Source organism: Drosophila simulans, unplaced genomic scaffold (assembly GCF_016746395.2).
Source record: "Drosophila simulans strain w501 unplaced genomic scaffold, Prin_Dsim_3.1 Segkk6_quiver_pilon, whole genome shotgun sequence".
Taxonomy (NCBI): domain Eukaryota; kingdom Metazoa; phylum Arthropoda; class Insecta; order Diptera; family Drosophilidae; genus Drosophila; species Drosophila simulans.
This window is the reverse complement of record NW_025416867.1, coordinates 205,641-220,670: the sequence shown is the minus strand read 5'-3', so window position 1 is coordinate 220,670 and position 15,030 is coordinate 205,641. Positions and strand designations below refer to the sequence as shown.

The following is a 15,030-nucleotide window of genomic DNA, read 5'->3' as shown; positions in this document are numbered from 1 at the left end:
CCAATGATGATGGGTAAATGCATCTTCTTACAGTATTCAAACAGTGCAGTGATTTCGGGCGGTGGGCACGTCCGTCACTGGCCAAGTATACCGATGCCACCACAGTCTTCTTGGCTGCTCCCACATCTTCTACCACGATCGGTACACAGTCCCGCGTGAGAAATTCTGTAAGTATATAATAATTAATACTTCTGCAGGATACAGGCTCTAGGGCTAGAGGCCCGTTGATCCCAAATTACCTTGGCGTTCTTCGAATACAGTCCTTTTATTCCCTGGTTATGCCAGGGTTCCTGTACCAGGGCTAGCCCAAGATGTTGTTTTGTGAAAATCCTTGCACGCACAGCCGAGGCCGCCTTGGCGCGATGGATGTTCACCTGAGCTATCCCTGTACTTCCGAACATTAGATGATCGGCTCCATCGTCGGCGTTGCTGATTTGGAGATACCCAGATCACCATCCACCGGTATCGCTTCTTCCTTACTCAGCAGGTCTAGTTCCATGCTAGCTCCTGAGAGGATAACGGGGTCTGATCCCCCATCTCGATGGTCACATCAAGATCCTCATCATCCGCCAGATCCTCGCTGGATTCGGAGAGCTTATTGGGCTTCTCCTTCTCCGCGGAGACTGGTGGATTTCGAGGAGTCTCGACCTGTCTTGGGCCGGATTTTATCGTTTTAGCCTTCTTTAGACCACAAACTGAGATGTCTCCAAGCCTGAAGCTTAGCTTGTGGTCACTAGAAATAATCTTGGCGCATGAGTTGTCATCAATGCCATGGCTGAGGAGCGAGCCACCACCCTCATTCTTCCTTGATATGAGACGGCAGTTCTCAGTGTCCAAGTCATTTTGTTTCTTGATCAATTCCATGATCCACTTTGTTGTTTTGTCCCCTGTCCTGGGGCAGAATATGGTGATGTTACCTCCAGGGAGACACCGCTCCACTTACTGAGGCTGGGCACTGCTGATTGCAGCCACTCAGCAGTGGTTGCGCTGCGGCAGTCCACTATCAGGTGGCGCACCCTGAAGTGGATTTCCCCAAACTTGATTGGAGAATCCCAACCGGAGAGGACTATTTCCTCCAGTAGTGCGTCCTCGAGCTGTGAGAGGTTCTCACTGCTGAGGATGACTTTGGGATACCCCTCTGGTACGACCGCAACCTTAATGGCCCCAGTTACGGTCGCATATGATGGCTTGCGTACCTCAGTTGCCTTTGCAGCCCTTGAGGTACTTGGGCCATCGAAGGGAGCAGTCAGTGGCCTGCTCTTCTCCACCTTCTGCCTCTTAGGCGTTTCCGTCGGAGGCGTCAGGGTGGTGTTTGCCCGCTTCGAAGCAGAGTTGGGCTTTTGCTCTAGCGGCTGCGGTGTCTTGGCCAGAGACAAAGCTTCTGCGGGTGACTGGCCCTGCTGTTGATAACGAAGATACCACTTCGTTCTGGCCCCGCTCAGCCCCTTACGGTTAGGGTCATCCCGGGACCCGGGATGTGTGGAAATTTTTTAGAGTTACCAGCTCCAGCCCAACTACGATTAGCCAGCACTCTTAGCAGAGACATGACCTAACTAAGAGCCTGTTTCCAGCCGCCCTCGCGTGGAGAGTGTAGTTGCACTTCCAGTAGTGTGTCACAATTACGGCGCGTACCACCGTTGGTGGCGCGTTGATCCCCTTGTGATACCTACTGGCGTGGCGGCCTACATCAATACTCATGCACAACGCATTTTTCTGTGCGCTTCCTGCAGACATCTACTTCACCCCGCTCCTACCCGCGACCAGACTACGTTCGGCAGAAACTCTAATGGTTCTTTGCTGCGCATCAAAAGAATAGAAAAGGCGCGTGCATGGCGCGTGCCAAGCAGAAACGCGCAATTACTAGAAATGTAGTTACATTTTAATGATCTGCGACTCGGCCTTCCTGACCTATCACACATCCTCGTTTGCTAGTAATCACTTAATATAGATCATCGTTATTAATTCATTAAGTTGTTCTTCATTCTTTATGACTTCAAAGCAAACCAATAAAAATATTTAAAACATTTCAATTATTACATTCAAGCCATGAGATCCGGATTACCAACAACTTTCAAGCAATCAATCATAATTTTATTTTCATCTCACATAAATTGTTAAAGTTCTGGATTTCCAATACATTTTTCTACTAGCGCACAGTTTTTCAAGCCGGCCAGTCCACCTTTTGTTAGCCTAGCTCACAGCTTACAACTCGAACATCCGGCCAAAATACGTGGCACCCAGATGACGCAGTCTATAAGCCGGCCAGTTAACTCATACCACCAACCGTTACCAAATTTAAACTTAACTACAACAAAATGGCGAACCACACTCGGCGGCAACGTCGCGACGCATCGTTGTGCAACTAAACTGGCGACGCGTCGTTGTTGCCCCGCTCCACCGGTACTTGCAGAAAAACGACGGTAAACCGCAATGGAAAGACGCAAAACATAATATGATAAAATAATTCGAGTTCATGCGTAATCTTCTACTACTACTAATACTCCGACACGGCCATGCTGACTCTAACACGACCTCGTGTTCCATTCAATTGTCTTTTTATAATTTTATTATTATTTATTAATTTTTTTTTATTAACAAAAAATTTAATATTTCCATTTCAATTCGTATATGCTTATCAAGTTAATTTCACAAAACAGTACCAAGCCTTCTTAACCAATAACTCTACATCATTTTTACTATAATGTAATTTTTAACAAAATCAATTATTCTTCTTCATTCAACATTACAAATTCAATGCCCCACACGCCATGATCAAAACAAACATCAGTTTGTTTTGCACTTGTGCTTGCATTATTTATCTGGTCTTGTTACTCTGCCATTTTCTTTGGCTAGCAGTAAATCTTTCATCACCTTTATTGGTGTGCTTCACTTTCTTCAGTGGCTTCAACATTTTCATTTTCGCTCACACACATTCAACTCCTCGGGCACTTGCCCCTCTGGCATTTTTCTCAAATCTTCATGTGCATATTTATAATTTCGTTTATTGGTTAAGGACTTTAAAATGTACCTGTCACTCCCCAGAAACTGAACTGTTCAGTTCGCCAACTTTTCCTTAGTACATGGGATACCCTTTATAAGAGAATTTGAGTACCCTGCCAACAATGAATGTGGTTTTATTTTATCTCGTTCATCAAGTTCAGTATCAATATCGGCTGAATCACTGCTGATACACAAATTAATTATTTTGGTTCTCGAAATTCTAAATCGGTCTGACCGAACGACAATATCAAAACCCTGATTTATATCTCGCGACCAATAACAATATCGTTTTGCATATGATCATCGCCTATTACATAAAACAAAATTTCAATGCAATAATCGTTACGTTACGTTTACGTTACTTAAAACCTGTACAGTACTACATATTACATTATTGCCTATTCCTTTTAACATAACAACATTATTAAATCTTTTACCAGAAAATTTAGTACTTAGCTTTTCTTTCGGTAGCATTCAGCTCAAGAATCAAACTGATTTTGTTGATTCCTAAGTCTGCATTCAATCATTTTGTGTCCGAATTTTACGCAGAAATATCACTCTATAGATGACTGCTTTTGCCGTTTAGGATAAGTTTCTGTTTTCAATTCAGACTATAAATCGCACCGGTTCGAACATTTGATGTAAAACTTAAACGCTGCAAACGGTTATCAACATTTGCCAGCAACGCGAGAGTGACGGACACAACAATTTCTTCCGTTTCCATTTGGCGCCATTTCGTCGTTAGTTCTGTTACCATGCGGCTTGCACGGACTGCAAGACATTCGCCGTTAGTCGGTGGTTTAGACAACATATTCAGAAACATGGCGGCTGGTGTTTCTATAGTGTTGGAAGCAATGCATTGCATTGAAGCAATCCATTGCAATGGATGAACAGTTCTTTAAACTCGGGTCAGGTCATGTCAGCGTAACACACTTGGGAGAGACATTGGGAAGCTCTGCCCTCTAGTGCTGAACTTAATGCCACTACCAGCGCGCTGCCTCTTAATGCCACTTCTTTCAAAATAATTTCAACGGTGTTACACCACGATGAAGCGATTGCGCCAGCTTTGTCTGGTTTGAAGTTGGGTAGTTGCACTTCTTTACTTTGCCCCGCATCAGATGCCGTTGTTTGTATGGCCCGCACAAGTTCAATTAAATTTGTATTTTGCATATCCATAATAGTACGCCATGGTCCATCTACTGTTGAAGGTATAGGACCCGATCCCACTTCTGATGTCGAAAAGTCATCAGGACGCCCTTCTTCCTCCACACTATTCTCGTTGTCTGCGCAACGTTTTCTGGCGCGTGAGCGAGGCATGTCTGTTCTGCTCAATGATCGATCACTGACTGACACAATCTCTCCTCACAGAATCAGAATTACGCGTAGTTCTTAACTCTACACGCATTACCAACACATTTTTGGGACCCACTCCAGTCCATATAAATCAATACTAACGCACACCGCATTTTTCTGTACGCTTCCGATATTCCTGCAGACATCTACTTCCCCCCGCTCGTACCACCGACCAGACTACGTTCGGCAGAAACTCTAACGGTTATCTGCCGCGCATCAAAAGAATAGAAAAGGCGCCTGCATAGCGCGTGCCAAGCCGAAACGCGCAATTACTAGAAATGTTACATTTAAATGATATGCGACATATACATGCTAACAATGAACAAAATTGCAGCGCTTGGACAAGTCGATGTTGAGTCTATTATCGCTTACATAGTTGACGGGCTGGATATTAAAAGCGAGTTCAAATGCCAACAATGCCAACAAGGGCTCCTTAATGATCGACGAGAAGCGACGATTGGAAGCCCGCACTGCCACTCTTGAGGAGGAGTTAGAGGAGGAACAGTCCAACTCTGAGGTGCTGCTGGATCACAGCCCCAAGGCGCAGCTGCAGATTGAGCAGCTGACCACTGAGTTGGCGAACGAAAAATCGAACTCTCAGAAGAACGAAAACGGGCGCGCTCTGCTCTGCCAAAACAAGGAGCTGAAGGCTAAGCTTGCCGAAATCGAGACAGAACAGCGCCCTAAAGTAAAGGCGACAATCGCCACGCTAGAGGCCAAGATCGCCAACCTAGACGAGCAGCTGGAGAATGAGGGCAAGGAGAGGCTTGTGCAGCAAAAGACCAATCGGAAGATTGACAAGAAGGTTAAGGAACAAATACTGAAGGATCAAGATATTTACAAAAAACTAGCTAGCAGTTTTCTCGGGCCATATGAACTAAGGTAAAAAGAAACGGGCGATACGATATACGGAAACTACCTCAGGTGGAAGGCCCTACAATAACTGCAACATGTGCAGAAAATATTTAGCTATGGAAGTACGCGTCTACAAATGAAGATCTATGGTCGTCTGGGACAGACGACAGTGATCAGGATGGCCGAATGTAACGATAGTTATCGATACTCCGGCGTCGTGAGCGCGTCGTGAGCGCAGGCAGAAGAGGAAGAAGCAGTTATAAGAAACAGCACAAGCATAGAGGGAGTGTAAGAAGAACAAAGCGAGTTGAAAGTTGTGCAGTATAAAGATCATGAAGCGGAAAGTTGTCGTGTCCGGAGTAAGGCAAAGTTGTGTAGTCGTCGTATGTCCGGAGATCAAGAAGTGTTGGCACGAGTCATATTTTTATTAAATTCCAAATATAATAAGCAAACTATTATAATATCAAAATATTAATAAGATAAACAATTGTTCTAAACAATAAATATCCTACATGCATATATATTATAATTATTTTTTTTTTTTAATATTTGTTTGTTTAATAAATTTGCGTTCTTGTAAATGGATAAGATAAGACCACAAGGCTGGCAGTTAAAATAGGAAAGTTCCTCTCAAAGTAAATAATAATCTTCTGCTACCCGGAGCAGCCAGCGAAGGAAGCCCTTCACCTCTGGAGGAATCGTGACAACGACCGTATCGCAAGACGGTGCGATCAATCTTTAAATAATTGGCGCTCAACTAGTGGTAAAAACCACCACCCACAACCACCCTCACCAAAACCGCACACACAGCTTCTAAATTTGCGGCAAGTCTGTTGTTGTTTGCATTTTAAGTCTGTTAATACCTTTATGTACCACAAACCGCTGCACAGAAGCGTTTAAAAAAATACATTGCTAATCAACGCCAATGTTAAAGTAAAAAATATCATTACCAACAAAAATTATTTTAAACAAAAAAATTATTTTCAACAAAAAAATTATTTTAAACAAAAAAATTATTTTAATCAAAAAAATTATTTTAAACATGGGGTAACGAGGTTGAGAAGATTTCATTCCATAAATGCAGTGACGTCAACTTCACTAACGTGGAGTGCGCAGATGCACCACCTTTGGTGAAGAAGGCATTTCTAGAGATAATCAAAAGCCGAAAAAACGCCTTCGCAGATCCCGATGAGGCCCTGCCGTATAACATATCGGTAGTGGTCGTGGCCACGATTAGAATGACTAGCGGAGAGCCCATTTACGCCCAATTATATCCATACCCCATGGGGGCAGCAGATTTCGTCAACAACAAGATCCAAGACCTGCTTGATATAATGGTATAATTCAGAAGTCGCTGTCTGCTTATAACAACCCAATATGGGTGGTTGATAAAAAAGGAACCGACGAGGCCGGCAATCAAAATAGACGACTAGTCATAGACTTTCGTAAGCTAAACGAAAGGACTATCCCGGACAAATACCCGATGCCAGATATCTCTATGATACTGGGCAACTTAGGCAAGGCCAAATTCTTTACGACACTGGACCTCAAGTCCGGGTATCACCAGATAGTCTTAACGGAAAATGACCGCGAAAAATCTTCCTTCTACGAATTCAAGAGGCTACCCTTTGGCTTAAGAAATGCTGCCAGCATCTTCCAGAGAGCCATTGATGACATTCTTAGAGAGCAAATCGGCAAGTCTTGCTATGTCTACGTCGATGATGTAATAATCATCTCAGAAAATGAGAATGCTCATATCAAGCACGTGGATTGGATTTTAAAAACCATAAGCGATGCAAATATGAGAGTCTCAGTAAAAAGGTCAAGTTTTTTTAAAAAAAAAAAGCGTAAACTCTCTTGGCTTCATAGTCACCAGTGATGGCACCACCACCGACCCAGAAAAGGTCAGGGCCATAAAAGAGTTCCCCGAACCAAAAACTGTATTTGAGGTTAGGTCATTCCTAGGTCTCGCGAGCAATTACAGATGCTTTATTAAGGACTTTGCAGCCACAGCAAGGCCTATTTCGGACATCTTAAAGGATGGAAATGGAAGTGTAAGCAGACATAGATCGCGACACATCCAAGTACAATTCAATGAGGCGCAAAAAAATTCTTTTGAAAAACTGCGGAACATCTTGGCATCCGAAGATGTTATGCTCAGATACCCGGATTACAAGAAGCCATTCCATCTAACGACGGATGCTTCAGCCTACGGTATTAGCGCAGTTCTTTCACAAGAGAACCGTCCTATTACAATTATCTCGAGGACATTGAAGGATAGGGAAATGAACTACGCCACAAACGAAAGGGAATTATTAGCCATCGTTTGGGCGTTGGCCAAGCTGTGACACTATTTATATGCGGTGAAAGATATAACTATCTTCACCGATCATCAGCCATTGACATTCTCGGTATCAGATTCTAACCCTAACGCGAAAATTAAAAGGTGGAAGGGTCGCATCGAGGAAACGGGTGCGAAGGTAGTCTATAAACCGGGAAAAGAAAATTTAGTTGCTGATGCCCTATCTAGGCAGCAAATTAATGCCATAGAAGAACAGGACGCAGAATCATGCGTTGCGACCATTCACAGTGAGATTTCCCTCACTCACACCATAGAAACAACGGATAAGCCCCTAAACTGCTTCCAGAACCAACTAGTTCTTGAAGAGGCCCGCTTTCCGCTGAAACGCTCTTTCGTTCTCTTCAAAAATAAGAAACGACACGCAATCAACTTCCCCGTAAAAGGAATCATTACTCAATCATGTGTTGCGACCATTCACAGTGAGATTTCCCTCACACACACCATAGAATCAACGGATAAGCCCCTAAGCTGCTTCCAGAATCAACTAATTCTAGAAGAGGCCCGCTTTCCGTTAAAACGCTCTTTCGTTCTCTTCTCTCTTCTTCTTCTCTTCTCTTCGTTCTCTTCAAAAATAAGAAACGACACGCAATCAACTTCCCCGTAAAAGGAATCATTACTCAATGACCTTGCGGATGCAATAGCCCCCAAGGGCGTAAAAGCCCTCCATTGCGATTTGCACACGTTAGCAACGGTGCAGGACGACTTAGTGCGGAGATTCCCGACTACAAAATTCTCTCACTGAAAAAACCGTTTTACAGACATTTTTGGGGTCGAGGAAAGGAGGGAAGTCATATTAGCAGAACACAATAGGGCCCACTGGTCAGCCCAAGAAAATGTGAAACAGTTTCTCACAGAGTACTACTTCCCAAAAATGGCCAAACTGGCCAATGAAATTGTCCAAAACTGCAAAACGTGCGCGAAAGCTAAATATGATAGGCATCCGAAGAAACAAGAGATTGGCGAGTCACCGATTCCTCCTCATGTAGAAGAAATGTTACAAATAGATATTTTCTCAACGGATAAAAACATTTTCTTACTTGCATTGACAGCATGTGCCTTCAAGAGCAATTGAGGATTTGAAACCGGCCATGTTGCAGGTCATGAATTTCTTCCCAAAGGCCAAGGTAATTTACGGCGACAACGAGCTATCGTTAAAATCGCACACGATCACTGCCATGCTAGACAACCATTTTGGCGTCAGCATCACGAATGCGCCACCCCTTCACAGTGTCTCAAACGGGCAAGTGAAACGTTTTCACAGCACTCTACTAGAGCTCGCCAGGTACCTAAAAATTGACAAGGGCATACGTGATACTGTGGGAATAATCGCGCAGAATTTTCGTCCTCCTCTCACTGTCATTGGTGTCAGCGCACATCACAAACTATTCATAAGCAAGGTACATCCCCATAATAGATGGAGAGATCCTGGTGTGGGAGGGAGCTCGCGTACGTGACCCACTCAGCAAATCTTTCGGAATACATGCGCGTAATAGAAGAAACAAGCAGCATGAACGAGATGTTTCCACAGTCTCACATGTTGCTAGAAGTGGATACCTCACACCTTCGGGACACGCTGGATTCGTTAAGAGTCCCACCACAGAATCGCAAGAAGTTTAGATTTTCTGGGCTCAATGCTAAATGTGGTAGCGGGGACGCCGGATGCCGGCGATCTAGAAAGAGTTAGGTTCATGGAGTGGCAGTTGACACAGTCAAACCAAAATTAATACTAGAATACAAAGTCGAATCAACCAATTAACAACCACTGTAAATCAAATCTTGCAAACACATAAAAATACCCATATTGACACCGGCTATTTATATGAGACACTGCTGGCTAGGAATAGAATACTAATGATGGAGTTATAAAATTTAATGTTGGCTGCAACACTGGCGAAAAACAATATTGTCAGTCCAAATATCCTAGATCATGCTGACTTAAAATCAGTTTGGCTGAAAGAACCCACAGTGTTGGGTCATGCAGCCGCCAAAACTGTGCAGTAGACTAATTTCATACTTGTTAATATTTAAGCCAAATTATCAGTAGCATGCCCATAGTGCAAACCGCTGCTCTCGCGTGCATTTATCTGTACGGCGCTCATTCCTTTGTTGTTGTTAGCTACCTACGCTAAGCTTGGGCGCAGCATTCTCGGCTGCCTGCCCGCCAGTTGCAATTTCTTCGCGTTTCGGAAAAGACCAACCTTACCATTGTCGCTATCGTAAATTATCGCTATTTCGCAAAATAAAACTGTCGTAATAAAACAAACTTTCTTCGGTGTTTTATTATTCTCAACAGCTATTGAAAAAGCTCAATAGCTAAACATTTGGTGACCCCGACGTGATCGTGTTAATTTGCATGCAGTAATTAATGCACTTATCCCTGTTATAAATAAATATAAATACATTAAATCGCAATCGGTGGGACAAGTGAGTGGAGATTTCGGTGATAGTGGCTGTGTTTAAGCTAGCTAGCATTGCATATATACATACATTGCTACATATATCGTTGCGTGCATTGACCCCGCTTGCATTTTCGGCATCTATTTTGTGCTCATCTTCCCGCTGAACCGAATCAAAGGCGATTTGTTGCTATGCCCGCTGAAGGTGAAAAAAACAGGGTGACCTTTTTAAAGCGCAAAACCAATGCGCTGTTCAGCAGGTTGCAGAGGCTACAAACGTCGCTGTCTATAGAGACGCTAAGCGGATACGACGAATTCACTCTTACGGTGAGGCTGGAGCAGATTGATGAGCTGCAAAGTGCCTTCAATGTTCTGCATACAGAACTGGAGGAATTGGACTTCGACGAAATTGGCAGTGAAATGAGCGAGTCTTTCTATGAATTCATCGTTGAATTCAAGGCTAGGGTGCGCGCGGAAATAGCCAAACGCAATGTGCATTTCGCGCCGCACTCAACGCTTGCGGAAGGTATTGTGCCCCACCAGTGTAGTGGTCCTCAAACGCAGCCGCGGCCGAGGCCGATGCCGTTGCCGCCTGTGCAGCTGCCAACGTTTGGCGGCGGCTACGCAAGCTGGGCGGATTTTCACTCCGTGTTCACGAGCATAATCGACAGCCATCCGGACCTCTCCAACGTTGAGAAATTCCAACATCTGCGGTTGGTGCAGCGCGCGCATTTATGGGAGGACCTGCAGTCCCTAAAAACGCTGGGAAGAGTTTCCTCGTCTAGTCCCATATCATCGCTCTCGCCGTTCCTGGATCAATTCGGACTTCTTAGAGTTGGCGGTCGCCTCCGGAATTCGTCGTTGGACTTTGATGGCCGCCACCCGAATAACTGCCACATCTCGGCAGTTATTAACTCCAGACCTTTAGTTCCCATTTCAGAGAACCCTGCCGATCTAGATGTCCTCACTCCGGCGCATTTTCTCAATGGTGGTCCGCCTTCGTCGTTTGACGAGCCAGATATAACGGGCCTAAACTATAATCGGCTTGACTCTTGGCAGCGCATCTCCTTTCTTCAGCATATATTTTGGTCGCGATGGAAGGAAGAGTACTTGACGTTGCTCCAGCAGCGTTCCAAGTGGCGCACCCCAAAGCCTGGCGCAGCCGTGGACAACGTCGTTCTTGTTAAGGACGAGAATCTACCCCCAATGAGATGGCCTTTGGCGAGAGCCATGCAGTTGATTCCTGGCAGAGACGGCGTCGCTCGAGTTGCAGAATTGAGGACCGCGTCTGGAGTAATAAGACGGGCAGTGAACAAGCTGTGTCTGCTCCCCCTTGAGGACTCTGTTGGAACACAAGCTTCCAACGGGGGGAGGATGTTGGGTCATGCAGCCGCCAAAACTGTGCAGTAGACTAATTTCATACTTGTTAATATTTAAGCCAAATTATCAGTAGCATGCCCATAGTGCAAACCGCTGCTCTCGCGTGCATTTATCTGTACGGCGCTCATTCCTTTGTTGTTGTTAGCTACCTACGCTAAGCTTGGGCGCAGCATTCTCGGCTGCCTGCCCGCCAGTTGCAATTTCTTCGCGTTTCGGAAAAGACCAACCTTACCATTGTCGCTATCGTAAATTATCGCTATTTCGCAAAATAAAACTGTCGTAATAAAACAAACTTTCTTCGGTGTTTTATTATTCTCAACAGCTATTGAAAAAGCTCAATAGCTAAACACACAGATACCCCCCATAGGGGATCTTATGTCCGCATCGTCTGTAAAAATATTACAATCCTCTGTAGTTGCCTCTTGTATTGAAACCAACTGCGCAATATTTCTTTTTATAATATTATTTTTATTTCAGTTTTTGAAAAATAACGTTATAATATGAAGTTATTTTCAAGTATATAATTTTTTTTTTTTTTTAATATGTATATTAGTATTCGAAATGACTGAGTAAAGAAATATATATTATAGATTGTATTTCAATATAGTTTTATTTTGCAAAGTAATAGTTTTGTATTATAATGATTTTATTAGATTTTTATTTGTGGTTGGCCAACCAAACAAAATGTATTAGGAATTAAAAATTTTTAACCTATCTTTATGGACTATCTGTTTTTTATTTTTATTTCCTATAATTGTAATGTTATCATTATCTCCTATTTCTGAAACTAAATATGGTCCTAAATAATTATTTTCAAGTTTATGACCCGTTTCGTTTTTAAGTAATATTTTATCTCCTATTTTTATTCATAGTTACTAATATTTCTATCATATTTTATTTTTCTATCGGCTTTTGCCTTGTTTAACATATTTTTAGCTCTTCTATATGCTATTTCTAATCTTAATCTATTTCTAAGCTTAACTTCTTTTGAATAGTCATCCATGTTGTAAATAAGATCTATTCTGTCTATCCTGTTAAAATTTGTGAACTGTCTTGGTAATCTTCCAAATACTAATTCATATGGACAATATTCATGAACTACCGATGGTGTTGTGTTGAAACAATAAGTAAAATATTGTATCCATATATCCCAATCGTTTTTGTCAACAGATATATATGAGCGAACATACTCGTTGAAAGTTCTGTGACTTCGTTCTATTGTTCCTAATGTCTGGTGATGGTGTGCTGTTGAAGTAATGTTTTTTATCTTCATATATTTGCACAGGTCGTCTATAATTTGGTTTTTATATTCCGTTCCCATGTCCGTTATGATTGTTTTCATTGGACCGTACTTTAGAATATAATTTTCGAATATAGCCTTAGCAACTGATCTTGCACTTTTATTTGGAATAGGTACCGTTACCAAATATTTTGTTAAATCGCAAATGATAGTAACAGCATACTCATTTCCGTTTTCTGATCTTGGCAGTGGACCAATGGTATCTATCAAAACTATATCAAATGCTGTTGCTGGCGTTTCTGTTATTGTCAAAGGTGTTTTAGTATGTTTTGTTGTCTTTGCTTGTTGGCATTTTAAACATGTTTTAACATATTTACTTATTGCCTTAGTCATTTGTGGCCAATAATAATAGTTTCTTATTTTCTTCAGGGTTCTAGAAATTCCTGAGTGGCCTCCTTCTGACGGATCATCATGATATTTAGACAGTATTTCTTTTATTTGAACCTTATAATTTTTATCTATCTTAGTCACCTTGTTTAATAGCGCTATTTTTAAGTTTTTTAGTATTTTATTGCCCTTTTCTTTTAAATTCTTTATAGTGACAAATTCGAAAATTTGTTCACTTGGTGACAATTGTGTTTGAATGATGCTATTTATTCTTGCTTCTTCATTAAGCCTTTGAAAGAATTGATCTAAATCGATTATTTCATTAGAATAAAAATTAGTCATATCAAAACGTATTAAAATGTGTTTTCCTCTTTTTAACAAGCACTTATGTTTGTCTATTTTGAGTATAACATATTTTTTGGCATCAATGTTATTGATTACCTGATAGATATTGGGCATTTTTATATTTTCTTTCTTATTTGGTTCATGCAATTTTTCACCTGCGCAGGTATTTTTCTGTCTTGTTGTTGATCTTGTTGTTACCTTTAGTATCTGTCTATTTATTGCTTTAAGTTCTCCGATGGTTATTCGGGACAATGCGTCTGCAACATGATTATCTTTCTCCTTGAGATATTCTACTGTGAATTCAAACTCCTCCAAGTCTCATTCTTGTTAATTTTGAACTGGGGTTTCTCATTGAAAAAAGATATGATAGTGGCCTATGGTCACTTTGTACTAAGAAATGTTTACCATATACGTATGGTCTGAAGTGATTTATTGCCCAGTGAATAGCTGCTAGTTCCTGCTCTGTAGTGGACTTATTAGTTTCGCCTTTTGTAAAGCTTCTTGAAGCGTATGCCACTGGTAGCTGTTGACCGTTATGGTCTTGAGATAGTACCGCTCCACATGCTTGTTTACTAGCATCTGTGGTTATGCAAAATTGTTTGCTGAAATCTGGGTACTGAAGAATTGTTGGCTTCATTAATTCCCTTTTGAGATATAATTTTTTTGGGGTAATTTTTTATTACCTCATATTTAGAGTCATCTGGCAATATACCTTTGTCAGTACACTTGTGACCTAAATAAATAACCTCTTTCATAAAGAAAGTGCATTTTTCTGGATGTAGTTTTAAATTATGTTGCCTACATAATTTGAAAACGTCGGTTAGATTTTTAAGCATGTGCTTTTCAGAACAGCCTATGACTACTAAATCATCCATATACAGAAATGCTTGCGAAGGCGTTAAGCCTGAAAATGCAAGAGTCATCATTCTTTGGAAAGAATTTGGGGCTATTTTTAAACCAAATGGTAATCGCGTGTAGCGGTATGCTCCTGTTGAAGTTGAGAATGATGTTATATTTCTTGACCTTTCGTCTAATTCTATTTGATGAAATCCTGACATCAGGTCTAGGCACGAGAAATATTTTGCTCGACCTAATTGATCAAGAATATCTTCTATTCTTGGAAGTGGGAATTTATCTGCTAGCAGTTTCTTGTTGATTTGGCGATAATCGACTACTAATCGCCATCTCTTTTCCGCCGAGTTAGGCAGTGATTTCTTGGGTACCAAGAGAAGTGGGCTATTATATTCTGAAATAGATGGTTCGACAATGCCATCTTTTATTAATTTGTCAACTTGCCTTTGAATTTCTGGCTTTTGACTTTTTGGGATTCTATAGTTTTTGATATAGACTGGAGTTTTGTCATTTAATCTCAATTTTTGCTTATAAAAATTATTAGCTGATATGGTTTCTGTTTCAAGACCAAAAATATCGCTATATTCGGTGCATAATTTTGTTAAATCGCTTTTGAATAACGATGGAAATTTAAGAAGTTTTAATACTTCTGAAGTTCTTTGTGCACTATTTTCTATATTTGCATTGTATACATCATAATCATCCAATGATTCGCTCTTTATATTTGCGCTGCTAACTATAGCGTCTTTTTCAGTTGTATTTATAATTTGAATCAAGACGTTCTGAGTATTTACGAGTGCACTTGCTATTATTATGCCAGGGGAATAAGCATAAGCATAAGCAATTTCCCCAGCAGGGAA

The 15,030-nt window shown here is 41.6% G+C and overlaps 1 protein-coding gene across 3 annotated transcripts in view; it reads left to right on the top strand.

Annotated features, from left to right (window-relative positions):
- The window catches only part of LOC27208787 (unconventional myosin-VIIa), a 530,661-nt gene that overhangs the window by 358,402 nt on the left and 157,229 nt on the right, over nucleotides 1-15,030 (top strand). The window lies entirely within an intron of this gene.